Source organism: Brassica napus, chromosome C9 (assembly GCF_020379485.1).
Source record: "Brassica napus cultivar Da-Ae chromosome C9, Da-Ae, whole genome shotgun sequence".
Taxonomy (NCBI): Eukaryota; Viridiplantae; Streptophyta; class Magnoliopsida; order Brassicales; family Brassicaceae; genus Brassica; species Brassica napus.
The window spans coordinates 13,822,731-13,835,246 of NC_063452.1; the positions used below are offsets into that span (position 1 = coordinate 13,822,731).

Genomic DNA, 12,516 nt, shown 5'->3' on the forward strand with positions numbered 1-12,516 from the left:
CAAAGTCGTCTGGACAGACGACTTACGGGGGTTATAAACGTAAACAAAATTCGGTTTTTTTGTTTGTTCACAAGGGGCTGGTTGTAATTTCAATAGCCTTTTAGGTTATTTTTTCATTTGATTCAAGTTTGGGTTTATCTTTGTGTTTGAAATTAAGTTGTGAGTCATATTTGGCAATTTTCCCATTAATAAAAGTCATCAAAAGTGAAGAAAATATACACTAATAAATTAATTTATAAAAATGAGAAAATCAATCAATTTATAAAAATTTCAGTTTTTGGTGAACAAAATCTCAATAGTATTTCAAAAATAATATCATACTATTTTTACAAATATCTCTTGTATTCTTAACATTATATATTTCTTGTAAATACCAAAATGTTAATTACTTTGCAGATTCCACCATGTAATTAAATTTTATTCAGACCCTAATTATGACTCATATATCTTTTATATATATAGTATTTGATAAACATTACAACATTTGATTTCTGACATGGATCTTCACTAAAATGATTATTAGAATCATTAGAGAAATAAGTTAGTCCATTTGAACATATACTATACCTTTTATTAAATTAACCACAAATTAATTATTAATATGCAAAAAAAAATTTATTCTTTCTTTAAGCAAAAGTTACAAAATTACCTAATATGATTAATATAGATATATATATATATATATATAAATTAATGATTTTAAATAATAAAGATTTGATACAAATTACTAAAACTTTTTAAAGTCTCACATTGAAAATTTTGTGAACAATAATATTCAAAAAAATTTATCACAAGATACAAATGATCATAAAAATATATCAACTAGGAGTCTCATTTAATAAATATTCAGATTAAAATATATATTATTAAAAATATTAAAATTTTCACATTGAAAATTCGTTTATCAATGTTTTAATTTTTTTGTTAAAAAGGATATAAATGATCATAAGATGATATGAGTAGGAAACTTCATTTAATAGACAATCATATTAAAATATACTATATTGTATATCTATATTAATATCAGTTGAATTTAATTATATACTATATAAAATAAATAAAATTTATTGTTTGGAATTATTTACCACAAAATAATTGAAAATAAATAAGAATGATTGTTTTTATTTATGTGTTTGCGCCAATTTAATTATATGCAGCAGCTAATAGTTTCTCAATTATTTAATACATATATTTATTATTTTATAATATGTAAAACGTAAAATAAAAAATAGTACACAAAAATAATTTATATACACAATGTTCATTCTGCCCAAAATGCGAATATATTATGTTCAAAAAAAAATCAGGTGAAGCCATATAATTATTGGATATTAAATGACAAAGAATCTTGGTATAATATGACTTCAGACGAACATGTTTATATTCACCCTTTCTCGTCTTCAAGTTATCTATCAATATCATTTGGTACCCACTAAATAACAATTAGAATTTTTTTTTTAAAATTCTGTTTTTTTCTTTTAATATACTTTGTTGGCAGATCCGATCAGCTTCGTAGAGAACACATGTATGGCTAAAGAGTAGACTAGCTACTGTACTTTCTTATCTGAGTTTGAACTCTGACTAATGCCAAAGGATAAATCAATCGTATATTACATTTCACCATTATTACATTTCACCATGTTAACGCTCTAATTAATCTGATTTGGACCCCTAGTTAAACCTTGTGTATATGAAGATTATTTTGGATCACAAACTAAGCATATCGACTCTCTAATTCAGCATCTTCAACTCCTAGGTGTTTTAATCTCTAATACTATAATAAAAGAAAATTCATTCTAATCCATCTCTATTTTTTTCTTTTAAATAATTTCATATTTTTTTTACTTTCAAAATAATACTTTAACTTTTAATTATGATAAATATCATTTTAGAAGAAATATAATGTTTATAAAAATAGAATCGCCCTTTTTATTTACATAATAGTCACTTAAATAAATATTTAATTTAGATAATATAATAATTTTATCAGATTTTTAATTTTCATAAATAAAAGGTATTAATAACATAATAAAATAAATACTATTAAGAGTATTAGTTTTTAGAGAGAAAGATAAAATAATATATTTGACTAAGATACATATCTATAAAAAATATTTAGAGAAAAAATAGTAAAATGTATTAGATAAGAGTTTTAGAAACTAAATATCTCAAAATAAATTAATTGAGATAGACTAAGTTAAATACCACTTTTCAAAAATACTTAATCAAAATTATTATGATATTTTAGTCTAAGATTTAATGATTATTGTTTAAATTTTAGTATTTAGAGGGTGGAATTGAGTTTATAAATTTTTAATAAACAATTCTTAAATATTTATAAACGATTGGTAATTTTATATTTTCATGATAAATTTAAAATATTTATTAAAGTAGTCTTCTATACTATTATTTTTTGAAGTAACTTTTCACAACGTAGCTCTCATGTTAAAAGTTAGACTCGTTAAAGTCTATGTTACCTTTAATGAAGTTTATATATAATTTATTATATAGTATAAAACAAATATTATATTTAACAATATTATATTTTTAAAAATAAGATTCATCTTAAAATAATATTTTACTATTATAAAGGTTAAAAATAAAATATAAAACATTTAATGTGCTTATGTGGTTAAGTCAATGATGTCCTTAATTAATTTTTAATATCATTTAAAACAAATTTTATATTAATAATATTAGACTTATATGTTGTATTAGACAATTGATAAAAACATATATTAAAAATAAGATAATTTATCTATATTGTGTTGTTATCTGAAAATAATATTTTCTATTATAAAAGTTAAAATTAAAATATAAAAAAATTATAATCACAAATTAACCAAGCAAAAAAATTATATAAAATTATTTTATTAAATATTTTATAAAATATTTTATAAAATTTATCTAATATAAATAATTTTTTTTATTAATAATATTAGATTTATATGTCGTATTAGATAATTGATAAAAACATATTTTAAAAATTAGTTATTTTTATATATATTGTGTTGTTATCTGAAAATATCATTTTTCTACTATAAAAGTTAAAATTAAAATATAAAAAATTTATAATCAAATATTAATCTAGAAAAAAATGTATAAAGATATTTTATAAAATATTTCTAATATATGTGAATGTTAAATTTCAGCACAATAATATATATATATATATATATATTTATATATATATGTATTAAAAAGAAAATTTTGTCATATACAAATCATTTAATATTTGATTTGAACGTTTTAAAAGACATAATTAATAATTTATCATATTTATTTTTCAATTAATAAAACATAAGTTAATAAATATTTGTATAAAAGTTATGTCTATATTTTGCGAAAAAACACTTATTATTATTTAATAATAACTTTGAAAAGTAATATCAAAGATAAAGTTAGATGACGATTTGGACTTGTATTCTATCATGACATTTTGATCTATTTCACGTTTCCCTATAAGATTATACAGCTAAACTTAATTAAATAAACTCAAGATCTGATCTTGACCAAAAGAAAATATTCCACTATCTCTTCTAATATGAGATTTAATAGATATCAGTATCATATTAAATTCAAACTAGGTGATCCTCCGCAAATTTGTGAGTACACATCATTTTAAAATTTTAATATAATATAATATTTTATTTTTTTACCTGCAATAATATATTTTAATATTCTAAAACTGAATGTGAATTTTTGGTAGATTATTTTTTAATAAAAATATTTTATTTTTAATACTTTTTAAATTCTTAAATAGAATTTATACGGTATTTAATTAGATTTTTTTTCATATTTTACAAAACAATTAATATTATATTAAATTGTATTATAAAATTATCGTTACATGTATGTATAGTTTAATTGGTTTGTATATCAAATTTTTCGTCCATAAAAATTACTAAAATAAAAACATGAATTCATGTTACAAATAGACTCATATTTGCAACTAAACTAAACACAAAAGTTATTAAGTGACGCCATATAATTATTGGGTATTTAAGAAAGGGGTCTTAGATATCTTATTTAATTAGGGCCAATGTATCTCGGTAGATATTATTGACATTTGATTTGGCAGAAATCTGACTCAGACGAACACGTTTGCATCAGCCCTTTCTTGTCTTCAAGCTATCTGTCATTTGCGACACACCAGATATGGCAAATAGCAATCACAGTTTTTATTTAGCTTTATATATTTTAAAGAATTATTGTAAATTTGAAATTTATATATTTCAGTTCCTGTCTGTAGCAGACTTTTCCATTACACACAGTCGAAAGTACATTCCAATTACGGGCTGTTTGTTTCACCATTTGTCATCTTCATCCAAATGATTCATTTGTATGATCTATTCAAATGATCCATTCAGATTTTTGTGATTGTTTGTTTGTCCATCCACATAGCTCATCTAGATGAATCATCTAAATGGATCTTATGTTTGTTTCTTTATTTTCATTTCCATTCAAATGAGTTTAGTAAAGAAATTACCAAAATATCCTTGTGTTGATTTAATCATATGTTTAATATTAATTTTAACTATATTACATTTAATTATTTAGTTTAATATATTTACATTAGAATTATTTCAAAATTAACGAGTTTTCTTTTTGCGGTTTAGGCAGGAAAACAAGTTTTTTCGGTTTTAGCGAGAAAACACATTTTTTATGTTTTGGCGGAAAACAAGATTTTTCGGTTCTGGCGGGAAAACGATATTTTTCGGTTTTGGCGGGAAAATACAAATTTTTGGTTTTGGCGAGAAAACAAGTTTTGGCGGTTTTGGCGGAAAAACACGTTTTTGGCGAGAAAACACGTTTTTGCGGTTCTGGAGGTAACCACGTTTTTGCGATTTTGGCGGAAAAACGCATTTTGGCGATTTTGTCGGGAAAACGCGTTTTTGGCGAGAAAACGCATTTTTGCGTTTTTGGAGGAAAACACATTTTTGCGGTTTTGGCGGGAAACCGCGTTTTTGCGGTTTTGGCGAGAAACGCGTTTTTGCGGTTTTGGCGAGAAAACGCGTTTTTGCAGTTTTGGCGGGAAAACGCGTTTTTGCAGTTTTGGCGGGAAAACGCGTTTTTGCGGCTTTGGCGAGAAAACGCGTTTTTGCGGCTTTGGCGGGAAAACGCGCTTTGGCGGGAAAACGCGTTTTTGCGGTTTTGGCGAGAAAACGCGTTTTTGCGGTTTTGGCGAGAAAACGCGTTTTTGCGGTTTTGGCGGGAAAACACGTTTTTTGCGGTTTTGGCGGGAAAACGCGTTTTGCAGTTTTGGCGGGAAAATACGTTTTTGGCGGGAACACGTTTTTGGCAGTATTCGCGGGAAAATGAGATTTTTCGGTTTTGGCGGGAAAATACAAATTTTCGATTTTGGCAAGAAAACACGTTTTTTGGTTTTGGCGGGAAAACACATTTTTTGGTTTTGGCGAGAAAACACGTTTTTGCAATTTTGGCGGGAAAACACGGTTTGCGACTTTGGCGGGAAAACGTGTTTTTTTGTGTTTTGACGGAAAAATGTATTTTGGGGTATTGGCGTGAAAACATTTTTTGTGATTTTGGCATGAAAACATGTTTTCGGTTTTTGCGGAAAAACACATTTTTGCAATTTTGACGGGAAAACATTTTTTTGCAATTTTAGCGGGAAAATACGTTTTGAGGTTTTGACGTGAAAAAGTAGTTTTTAGCACGGGAAAAAGTGTTTTTATAGTTTTGTCAGTTTTCGTTTGTGACAAAAATGATATTATGTTTAGGTTTGTAATTTGTGAATTACATTAGGGGTATAATAGACATTATACCATTTTGAATGAACCATCTCCATTCAAATGATCCAAATTGGTTCAGCTGAATGGACTTTAAAATTAAGCCTAAATTTCTAAAAGTCATCCGGATGATCCATCTGAATGAGTTGCACTTTTAGTGCCTAAACAAACAAAACTCTCATCTTCATCCGGATGGCTCATCCAGATGGAGAAACAAACAGGTCCTACAAAGAGTTAACTTTATCTGTTTGCGAGGTGTTAGTAGTCCTCCCCGCGCTTGTTCGATTCCAAGACTTGCTTGATAGACTGATGCAAGAATTTCTTGTTTTTTTTGTAAGCATGCAAGAATTTTTTTCTTCTGTACGATCCTCTACAAAACCAAGGTCTACATGTCACACACTAGGATGAGCGGATACATAGTAGCTACAAATTATTCCAAAACAATTTTATTTCATAAAAATAAATAAGAACTGCCCAACTTAATTTTTGTTAACTATAAATTTTTAAATTTTGGATATTATTTCTTATACTAATAATTTTTGAGTTAAAACTACATCAATATTACAAGCAAATCTATGTTATTTTACAAAACTATAACTTTTAAAAAGTATTTATTTCATTTAATTTATTAAACAACATATCGTAATTCTGTTTTGTGCAAATCGTGCTATATACAATTACTGGTATTTAATAGTAAATACTAGAATCCTAATCACCTAAACCATTTAAAATCGTTTGATCAAATGTTCTAGATGCCAGATGTTAGATACTATCCGTTTAACAATTTCACACTTTCTTAAAGCAACAAAGTAACAATTGGAAGACACCACTAGTAAAAGGACATAGCAACGGAAGGTGTTTTATTACGCTGCATTAAAGAAAACACAAAACATATACATAAACCTTCGTTTCCTTTAACTAGTACCTGCACATCCAACTATTCTTGAAAATACAAAAAAATACCATAGGACATAATATTATTGAAATTACCTAAAAATATTATTGGTGCAGAAACTTTTGAAGAGCTTTAGGTCTGCTGATGACAATTTAAAGATATTATAAAGGAAAATAACAACAAAGAAACACAAACCATATGATATATATTTAGAATTTCAAACCAGAACCTTGCAATTTTTCTTGGATGATCATGTCCAGCTTGTTCTCCATTTCTGGAGTAAGATAATTCTTCCAGTCACCAACTTCCCCTTTACGGAAAAAAATGCTTCGATCCACTTTGTTAAATATTTTGGTTTTGTTAACCTCCAAACTGCTCAGATTACGCAGAGAGCAAAAGTCCAAGATCTCATCCACCAATCCATTATCTTCTTCTTCCGTGGTAAAAGGACAACCCAAGAATTCCGCAAGTCTCTTGACTTGATCGCGAGGCTCAGCTTTCATCTCCTCATACCTCATGAAAAGGACTTGCTTTGGATTCTCCAAGCTTCTTCTCCAATAACTCAGGACATGTTCCCAAATGGGTCCATAGTAGATAGTTCCGTTGCAGAACGCTTCGAACGTACTCTCGACAAGGCTTCTGTTTGGTTCTATTTTATTAACAGCACTCCTAAAAAACCACCACGAGATCAATGTGTCCTTCACGTTCCTGCACAGGTACACAATCTTGCAAGGAGAGCCCTTAAGGGTCTCATGCATCGCGTGCAGTGGCATGTGAGTTGAGAACAGCCTCGGAAGTGATGAGAACTTTGCTAGGTTAGGACTTGAGCTTTCTTGATACACACTGAGCTCCAGGAATGGTACAATGCCATGAGGACTATCAGATAGTAGAGGATGATGATCAAAGGAATGGTTCTTTGATCTCTCCATAAGGGCACTGGTGAGGGCCTTGAGCCAAGTAGTGCCTGATTTGGGGAAAGAAGCAAGAATTATATCGGTGTCTTGCGGTTCAAAACCTCTCTGGAAATTAAGAACGCCTTGGAGAGTGTTGTATTTATACCAACATCCTTGATAATTACAAAGCTTCTTCCCTTGGAAATCTGTGCATAAAGGAAGAGAAGAGATCAAACTATTTGCTTCTTCGCTTATGTTGTCATCTCCTACGTTCGATGGAAGCTCCTTCAGGTCCATATTTGTTTGGAAGAGATCAGACAAAATGATGTGTTAAGGCTTCAAACGAAATCATAACAAATATAAGCAAAAAATCCAAGAAAGAAAAACAAATACAACTATTGCTGGTAGTAGGTGTAATTAGTGTAGTTGGTGTATACTGTTGATTACTTTTTAAGAGAAATAATATTTAATACCTAGTTGATAAACAGTTACGGATCTAGAAGCAGCTCAATCAATCGGTCGGCGCGTGAGCGTAAAAAGAGAAGAAAAGTAGATCCATCTTCGGGTCCGGTGATCGGCCGGCGCGTGAGCGTGCGTGCCGTCACCGGAGCCCCTAAAGCCACCATTAAAATCCTCGATCTTCGCTTTGTCGTCGTCTCCTCCATCCTCCGCCTTGCCTGACCTCTGGAAGAAGATCGTCCACGGCGGTTCTGGTTCTGGTGCAAAGGCGCGGTCGTGGTGAGGCAGGCGCGGTGAAGCGCTTTCTGCGGCCTTTTGGTTTCGTTTCCGGGAGGCGGAGGCTCAGTCAACTCCGTCGACGCCGGTTCAGGTCCCCGCGAGGTGGAGGCTACGCTTGGCTCCGTCGTCGTCGGTCTAGATTACGGGAGGTGAAGGTGCTCCATGCATTGCCTCGCCGTCGGTTAGTTCCCTTGTTTAATTTTTAGGGTTTCGTCGGTTTCTTACCTTTTAGTGTTGTCGAGGTTGGTGGGTTTGGTTTGGTAGTGACGACGTCGGAGGACGATCGAAGCTGGACCAAGTTAACGGTGACGGTTCCCGCAAAGTCTTACTCTCGGTGATTGCGACGAATGGTGACGGATGAGATCTCGATCCGTCGAGTGATGCTCTCCGATATTGGTCTCACTTCTGTCGAAGACGTTTGGCGGTGGTGATGGTGTGGAGTCAGTGTGCTCCGGGGGATCCGGGTGAAAACCGACGGTTGGCTCCCGGTGTTGATTCGAAGCGAGGGCGACGTCGTTGCCGCAGGGTGTGTCTGCGCGGCGGCGAAGCCTCGTGGGTTAGGGTTGCTAGTTGGTGGGCTTTAGGCCCTGAAGGTTGTGTTTTTTGGCTCAGGTTTTATGGGCTCTTGTATGTTTGGGCTTCAGCCCTGGGCTTGGCCCATCTTTCAATAAAAACAATTTGGGAAAAAAAAAAAACCTAGTTGATAAACAGTGTACTTACTGATTTATATGCTTGATTGTTTGAGTCATTCACTGAGTCATAATATGTGTGTTTAGAGTCTTTTAGTCATTTATCAAGTTTTTTTAAGTATAGTTGATTTGGAGCAGAATGTGTCAAGTTGGGTGCAAAGAAACACTTAATGATGCATAACTGTATCGATGCATGTTTAGCAATGAATGGAGAAATTTCTATGGTGTGATTGAGTTCATCTTTGATCCCAAGATAGAAAACTGAGTCAGCTTTTTAATGCCACCAGTTTTAGTTTGATCCATCAATTAGATTGAGAAGTTGATTGGAAGTGGCTTTAGAAACTGTATCAACGATTGACCTTATTTTTTATATCAATCTAAAATATAAATGTATCTATTATAGATGTATCTATTATTCTATGCTATATTCATATCTATAAAATTTGATTTTACCGTTTCTTATCCCGTCCCAAGTCCAAGTTTCCATTTCCGTATCCGTCTCGGTGCAACATAGCATGCCAAGCCGTCGGAAGGCACATTGCACACCTAATTTATTAGGCCCTAAATTTTTTAAGTAAGTTTCATAATGGTTTATGAAATATGCTGATAAACGGTTGAATCGTTGATGCCTAAGGAAAAGAAGATGCAAAACCGGCGACTTTTTTTTTTGAAACATAATACCGGCGGCTAAAGCCATGTTTCTCTTATTCCCATTGATTGTAGGGAAAATTAGAAGATTGGACAACTTTTAAGTTTGAATTAGAAATTTGGGCAAGTCCATGTTTTAATTAGGTTGTTGGGCAACCTAGTAGGAGAGAGAAGAAAAAGTGGACAGTTTTAACCTTTTTGCCCCACAATCTTGAGCTGAAATTCGTGGGACCAGTCTGTCTTTTGCCCAGAAAAACTTGCCTCAGGAATACCGACACACGCGCGCCGGATGTGCGTGTAAGAGACGAATTGAATATTATATTATTTTAATTTCAGAAGGAAACATGGTATTGGGCTTCGTTTTTGGGCTATTTGACCCCAAAACTTGAAGGCCTTATATGTGATGATTTCTCGCGGGAAACAACGGCTCCAAGGTGGACGAATGGCCATTAATGACTGGTGACTTTGGAAAACATGTGTTTTACTTTAATTTATTAATTAAAAACAGGGCAACTATTAATTATTTAATACAAAAACGTACGAACCCTATCTCTTTGTCTGTCTCCTTGTTGAGGAGTAAAAAAGGCTACCGAACAAGGGAACTTGAGGCAGCGAATTTTACACACAGAGGCATGAGCTGCATCCGATATGGTGAGGGAGGAAAGGGTATGGCGGATGGTGGGTGTTCTGTATCTAGCATCGAAGGTAAATCATATATAAGCCGTACACCATTGCATTTATGACATTATAGTTATTGCTGAAATCATTTATTACAGATTTGAGGGTGTTCGGAATTCAGGTGTTTTTTTGTGCGAAACTATATTTATTGCTTCTGATTAGCACATTGAATTTTTAAATAAATTTATGTTTTATTTTTCGTAGGTGTTCACGATTCATACATCGTTGTAATCTCTGGACGGTGGATTATGTACGACACTGGTGACTGGGATTTTAAACTTGATAGCGACCGTATGGGGAGGGCTGTCTATGCGAAGTTGATAACTTCTGTTGAAGACTTGAAGCGGGCCATTATTGAGTCATACGGTCTAGTTGGAATGTCTGTTGCCGTTGAGATGTCATATTGGCTTGGTGAACACGGATCTTGTGCTGTTGGTGAAAGAGAAGCTCCTGTTCAAATTTCCAAAGATAAGGATTTCGACTTGTTTACTTCGGCACGTAAGGTGGACAAGTACATCAACGTATTTGTCACATTCAAAGAGGAAATAGATGGGAAAATCCATTTTCTGAGGCCAATGGGGAATCTTTTGAAGTCCAAAGAAGTTGCCAGCAGCAACGAAATGCAAGTTGGGAGTACGTCTGCTGATGTGCACACCCGGAATGAAGTTAATGACGGTGAGACTGATTTGACCGAAGATGAAATAATTCTGATGGGAGTTGCGGAAATTGAAGCAGTTTATGCCTCAAATGGTTTTGGGATGCGTGAAGTGGATGGAACTGCATGTGAAGTTCAGAATAAAGTGGAGACGACTGAAGATGCTGCGTTAGGGGAAGGCGAAGATGCCGACGATGAGGATTATGATTACAATTTATGGCATGATTTTGTTGGACGAAATTGCGAATGGGACGATGATAAGGATGAGGATGGAGGGGTAGGTGGTGGTGGTCGAACGAACGTAACATATGGAGGTGTACGTGGTGAGGTGGTGACTAAAACGAGGAGTGGACGAACTAATCCTTCTTCAAACAAAGGCAGTGGTTCATCTACAAACAAACAGCGTACCGCAAACCCACCATCAACTTTTGAAGATTACGTAGATGAGGGTAGAGATTACATAGGCTCATCTAGGATTTCGATGGAGAATATTGAAGAAGCAAGTAACAATTTAGGTGTCAAGTCAAGTGATCAAGTGGCCGACACTGAGAATCATTCAGATCCAAATCAAGAAGAGGACCCAAGTTTGGACAACAGCTCCCAAATGTTGGTTCTCCAGACTCCTCCAAAGCCGTTCAACATGCATACTCGGGAAGTTGACGACAGTGATGATTTCGTTGGGCAGGTCCCTCAATGTGTTTCGTCTAGACCGACACATGATACATCTGATGGAGAAGACGAGGATGACGACTTTGTCGAACCGGTACCTCAGTGTGTTTGGGTGGTCAGACACATGAAACCCTGGTTGGAGAAGACGAGGATGACGACTTTATCGAACCGGTACCTCAGTCTCGAAGCCGTGAGGAAGACGCAAGAAGACGTCGTGAAAAGGATAAGGCTGATGACGAATCACTCATGAAATCCGTTAGAGCCGTTGAGCTATATGGATTTGAGGATGTAGAAGCTTCGTCTAACAACGAAGCAGTTAACGATTATACCGTCGATGATATTGACTTCACTCTAGCAGATGCTGATATGTACACTGGGAAGCTATTCAGTAGCAAGCAAGAATTCAAGATCAGTTTGCACATTTATGCCTTAAAGCAGGTGTTCAGGTTCAAGTTCCACAAACATGCGTTTAACTACGTCGCAGCGAAATGCATTGATAAAAACTGCAAATTTTATGTTATGGCTAAGCAATTGGGGGAATCTTCGACATATCAGGTGAGGAAGGCGCAACTGAAGCATGTCTGCACATCTGATGCTAAAGCGCAATATAAGAAACATGCGACGTCGAAAGTAATAGCTGCACTAATGAGATCGAAGTATGAAAGGCTCCAAGCTGGACCGCGCGCATCTGAATTACCCGAGATGCTCCGGAGTGAGTTCTTGTTTACGGCCACATATTGGAAATGTTGGAAAGCAAAAGAGTTAGCAACTGTGGCTGCACAAGGAACAGAAGAGAGCTCTTACAAGCTCCTGCCGAAATATTTTTATGTTGTAAAGTATGCAAATCCTGGGTCCATTACTAATATCAAAACTGAAAAAGATGATAAGGGTCAGACAAGGT

The 12,516-nt window shown here is 33.5% G+C and overlaps 1 pseudogene; it reads right to left on the reverse strand.

The window, feature by feature from the left end:
- Positions 1 to 6,583: 6,583 nt before the first annotated feature.
- Positions 6,584 to 10,687, reverse strand: LOC106400071 (annotated as a pseudogene).
- Between the last annotated feature and the right edge of the window lie 1,829 nt (positions 10,688 to 12,516).